Below are 6,018 nucleotides of genomic sequence, written 5' to 3'. Positions count from 1 at the left end.
AGGAAAGCCTTAGACCAAGGGGCCTTTACACAGCCCAAAGGGCGGCCGCACCGCGTGGCATGCCGGGAAAGAGAGTTGCGAGCGTCGCTGCGGGCGCTGGGGAACGACGGTACGGCGCCGCGACCCGGACTCAGCTTCCCGCCAAGCCCCGCGTTTCTGGCGCACGCGTACTTGAGGGGTTGTCGCCCGCCCTATTCCCCCCCTCTCCCAACACCCCCCTCTCCGCTCCTCCCTGCTCCCCTCCCCACGGACTCGCTGGCTAGGACTTTGCTAGGACTCCCCCTAGCGGATTGGCTAAGGCCGAGCGGCCCTGGTGATGTCATCAGTGAGACGTGGCAGCCAGGCGAGTCAGCGCCCCACGGGGGAGGGGAGGGACGGAGGGATGTGTCGGCCGCTGGCGGAAGAAGGGGGTGGGGATCAGGGGACCCTGAGCTGCGGGGAGAGAGGGGTTGGAACCCGAGGGACCGCCTGAGTGCCTAGGCGGAGGGAAGGTCTTGCCTCCTGTTCGCCTTTTGCTGGCCTGACCAGCTTGAGGCTTGAGCTTCCCGGCTGGTCCCAGGACCTCCGCTCTAAGGATGGAAGAAGAGTCCAGGGGCCTCTGCGGAAAACTTTGGAAAACACGAAGCCGTTCTTTCAGTTCTCTTCCTCACTCACCCAACCCCACTGGGTCTGATCATCGACCAGTGTTGGCCGCAAGCACTACCATTTTCTTTTTTGATCTCTTACCATTCCCTTTCCAGCCCCTCTCTGATCACGTCAGCCTGGATATTGCAGCAGCCTCCGAGTGGACTATCTGCCTCTGTCTCTTCTCTGCCCCATGCCATTTGCACCCATATCTAGACGTATCTTCCTGAAACATTTCCATCCCTAACCCTACATCTTTCAGTGCCTCCACGTTGCGTGGATGGAGCACAACCTGGAGCCAGACAAAAATCGTGATCTTCCTGCCCTGGTTCCAGCCTTCAGGTTGAGTTATACTTATTTTCAGTTGTTATTTAATTCTGAGCCATTCTACAAGATTGACAAGTAATAAGCAATAGCGCAGATCATCACTATACAATATCTGGAAACTTCAGGAGTAATATTAACACTACATTTTTAAAAAAGCTTATTGTCTTAACAGCTCTCTTTAATCAGCTCAGGAATTTAAATCTCCACTAAACTTTAACACATTATCTCGGGTTACTTAATTACACAGGGCATAGTGTAATATATTGGCGAAAGTTTATCTTCCAACTTGTTCTAAGAACCGAGAAAATTATCTCAAAAGAGTGGTTGCATGATCACTTTGAATTCCCATGACACCAAAATATGGAAAGAAGGCAGTTCTTATTTCTACCCATTTACTAACTACACCCCTTTAACGCACAAATTTAACGCATGCGCTTTAGTTGACCACCTCATTAAACAGTACACTAGAATTCCTTCTCATCATGTTGGCTTCTGAAATGAACGTGGTCAACACGTCAGAAGTACCCTGAATGGATCAATGATAGACGTCAAAAAGTGTTTATTACCCTAGACTCTCGTCCCTTCCTGCTTATTGTGATTTCACAGAAGAAAAACTCAGAAAATCTCTAAAGAATTCATCTTGAGGGACTTCCCTGGTGGTGCAGTGGTTAAGAATCCGCCTGCCAGTTCAGGGGACACGGGTTTGATCCTGCCACGCAGCACCTAAGCCTGTGCGCCACAACTACTGAGCCTGCGCTCTAAGAGCCCGCATGCCACAACTACTGAAGCCCGTGCACCTAGAGCCCGTGCTCAGCAGCAAGAGAAGCCACTGCAACGAGAAGCCCGCACACCTCAACGAAGAGTAGCCCCTGCTAGCCACAACTAGAGAAAGCCCGCATGCAGCAATGAAGACCCAATGCAGCCATAAATAAATACATAATTAATTAATTAATTTAAAAAAAAAGAATTCATCTTGAGCCAAAGATAAAAATTCTAACCTGTTCCTTCCCTTGGAGGTAGAACCCTATACTTCCTTTAATTACTTATTTCCTTTCCCAAGAAATAACTAGTAACTTTAACCTAAGCGAGAGTAGTCGTTAGATTTAAATGAAACATTAAAAAGCATGTAGTACAATGACTTTGGGAGCACTTAGTAAATGGTAATTACCTTCCTGAAAGTTTTTTTTTGTGGCTGTGTTGCGTCTTCGTTGCTGCGCACGCGCTTTCTCTAGTTGCGTGAGCGGGGGCTACTCTTCGTTGCAGTGCGTGGGCTTCTCATTGTGGTGGCTTCTCTCACTGTGGAGCACGGGCTCTAGGCGCGCGGGCTTCAGTAGTTGCGGCTCATGGGCTCTAGAGCGCAGGCTCAGTAGTTGAGGCGCACAGACTTAGTTGCTCCGTGTCCCCTGTAATGGCAGGCGGATTCTCAACCACTGCGCCACCAGGGAAGCCCGCTTCCTGAAAGTTTTAAGTGTACCTGCTGTATACCAAGGACAGAATGCCTCATATCATAGTTGTGATGTTGTAGTATGCAAGGAGATCAGAGGCAGTGGTGAGTGGGTGTTTCCCACCCCGTACTACACCTTATATGTCATTTACATTAAGACTTCCTTCCCCAAAAAAGTGACAGTTTTGCTGATTCAAACTTTAATATATTTTATATTAGGTGTTTGATTAGCTACTTTTATAGTTCAGATTAATAACTCTATACTTCATTAAACTAGCACAAGCCCTGTTGATTGCCCTGTTGTTAAATCAGAACTCTCCTAGGACCATTTGGCTATTTGTTCTCTGGCTCATTCTTTTCTTTCTTTCTTTCTTTCTTCGTTCCTTCTTTTCCTTTTCTTCCCTTTTTCTTTTATTAAATATTTATGACCTGGCATGTAATAAATGTGCTTGGAACTTGTGCTTGGAATGATGAGGAATACAAAGGGGAATGATTACAGCTCTCTAGCTGCAAGATAACAACCTATTGAGAGAAAGATGTGTACACAAATAAGGCTTAGAGGGGAAAATGCAAAAATAAATTTAAATAATACAATGTGTATAGAGACAGAAATCAGATCAGTGACTGCTAGGACCTAGGAATGGGAGGAGGGAATTGTCCACAAAGAGACACAAGGGAACTTTGGGTTTCATGGAAATACTCTTTTTTTTTTTTTTTTTTTGCGGTACGCAGGCCTCTCACTGTCGCGGCCTCTCTTGTTGCGGAGCACAGGCTCCAGATGCGCAGGCTCAGTAGGTGTGGCTCATGGGCCTAGTTGCTCCATGGCATGTGGGATCTTCCCAGACCAGGGCTCGAACCCGTGTCCCCCGCATTAGCAGGCAGATTCTCAACCACTACGCCACCAGGGAAGCCCTGTGGGGATTTTTTTGATGAAGTTTTAAATGGGATTTTTTTTTAACTTTCTCTTTCTGATATTTCAGTATTAGTATATAGAAACACAATGCATTTCTGTATATTAATCTTGCAACCTTGCTGAATTCATTGATTAGTTCTAATTGTTTTGGGATGGAGACTTTAGGGTTCTCTATATAAAGTATCATGTCATCTGCAAATAGTGACAGTTTTACTTCTTCCCTTCCAATTTGGATACCTTTTATTTCTTTTTCTTGTCTGATTGCTGTGACTAGGATTTCCAATACTATGTTAAATAGAAGCAGCAAGAGTGTGCATCCTTGTCTTGTTCCTGAACTTAGTGGGAAGGCTTTTAGCTTTTTACTGTTAAGCATTATGTTGGCTGTGGGTTTGTTGTAAATGGTCTTTATTATGTTAAGATATGTTCCCTTTACCCACTTTGATGAGAGTTTTTATGATGAATGGATGTTGAATTTTGCAGAAGACAAACTTTTTGCATCTTTATCACAAGAGGCCGTGGAGCAAGTTAGAGCAAGTTGTCCACTGAGCTGGGAGTAAGAGTTATCTCTTTGAATGTTTGCATTTCAAAGATATAGGAAGCAGAAAAGGATTTATAATTGCAAGCTTTCTAAAGTAACTGCTCTAAGAGGGGGTCCTGTGGCCTGTCTGGCTGTCACCAAGTTTTGGCTGGAATAAACAGTAAATTCTCCAGGCAGTATTGCACTTTCTCAGGCAGGCATTTTAAGGCGGGCTGGGGTCATCCTAAGAATGTGGCCTCGAGCTGTTAAAAACTATCCTGGTGTTTGTTCAAATCTCTTGGTGTGTAGGGGTGAGTGGGTGGGGTGGGTGGTGTAGACAAAATCATTTGTGCTGAAAGTCCATAGTATTTAGAGGCCAAGATTGAGACCTAGTTGAGAAGAGGGCTCAAAGGAAGTTGACCAGATTTTGGCCAAAGAGAGAGTTTTTGTCAAGACAGAACTCTGGCTTTAAGATGTCCAACAATTGTGTGAGAACTATCCCTTTATTTCAGTGACTCTAAAGTACCACATTTGATACAGATAGTAGGCAGCAATGGTGAAAAATCTTAGTAAAGTTGGAAAAGGTTTCCAGGACTTGAACTTCTGTCACCACCTGTCCCTTCATCCAGATACCCCCTCCCCATACCCAACTTTACCCTAAAAGTATACCACAACACACATTCAGCTCATCCCCAATTCAGTTTAAGGGGTTTTCCACTCCCTCTACTTTTCCTCACCTCTCCCAACCTACAGAAGATATCCTATTGCCTTAGGGCTGAGAGAGAGTTTCAAGGCGAGGTTACCACTTCACCTCTGCTTTCTCCCTCCAAAACAGGAAGGTGGAGAGACTCTTACTTCCCTACATCCCCCCCATCGAGTCTTCTCAACCTCGCGCAAGACTTGAAGCTGGATGGCATTGGCTGAACCATCCTGTTTCACTAAAATGTGGTGGGAATCAGGGAACACTGGTATGGGAGAGAAACTTGGAGAATATTTACTAAAGAACACTTCATTAATTTTAGGCAAGAAAACTAAATCCGGGCTTCCCTGGTGGCGCAGTGGTTGAGAGTCCGCCTGCCGATGCAGGGGACACGGGTTTGTGCCCTGGTCTGGGAAGATCCCACATGCCACGGAGCGGCTAGGCCTGTGAGCCATGGCCGCTGAACCTGCGCGTCCGGAGCCTGTGCTCCGCGACAGGAGGGGCCACAGCAGTGAGAGGCCCACGTACAGCAAAAAAAAGAAAAAAAGAAAAAAAAACTAAATCCTGTGGGTGAGTTAACAACACAGGAGGAGTAGAACCCACCCCCCCCAACTCGCATTCTAGTGCTCTTCCCACTGAGTTTAGGGTTATGTGCTGAGGCCCCTGGAAAGGAAGTGTCAGAAGGCACTTAAAAAAAAGAGAACTGTCTCATCAAACCCACCCATTTTTTTAACACAATAGATGAAATGAAAACCAGAAGAGGACACTGCTCTGTTCAATATTTACTCTCTAGTACCCCCAGCAGGGCTCTGAAAATTCCCAGAAGTTGGTACTATCTTCTACTTATTCTCCTGTCAGATTTCCACATATTCCTAGGATCCAACTATAATCACACCCCTTCCTGGAAGCCTTTCCTGTCCACATCAACCTGAAGTGGGTTACCTTTGCCCTCTTGTTTACCTCAGCTCTTGTTTTAGTGCTCACACAATTCCTCATACAAAGCTGTCCAATTCAGAAGCCATGATCCACATATGGTTATTTAAAATAATTAAAAGTAAGTTAAAAATTGCACTATCCACAATTCAGATGCTCAACAGTCACATGTGGCTAATGCCTACTTTATTAGACAATGCACATTATAGAACATTTCCATCATCACAGAAAGTTCTATTAGATTACATACCATTAGTTATAATATTTTATGTATATATTTTATTTTTTCCAGCTAGACTATGAGCTCCATGAGGGCAGGGACCACACCTTACCAAACTCTGTATCCCTTCCCACCAGCACTTAACATAGTGATTTATACCTAATAAATATCCAACATATTCATTGATTGGGTCCTCAGGAAAGCATTGCCTTATTAGTAAGCTCTAGGATTACTTAAATCTTTTTGCTTTTTCCTCAGCCAAAAATAAATCTCAGTACATCTTCCCAGAAAGAGGAACAATGCATCAAAGCCTAACAGATAAGAAACTCCTGTCCACCCA

The sequence above is a fragment of the Lipotes vexillifer genome, unplaced genomic scaffold (assembly GCF_000442215.2).
Source record: "Lipotes vexillifer unplaced genomic scaffold, Lipotes_vexillifer_v1.1 scaffold311, whole genome shotgun sequence".
NCBI classification, from domain to species: domain Eukaryota; kingdom Metazoa; phylum Chordata; class Mammalia; order Artiodactyla; family Lipotidae; genus Lipotes; species Lipotes vexillifer.
This window is presented reverse-complemented; position numbering follows the sequence as displayed.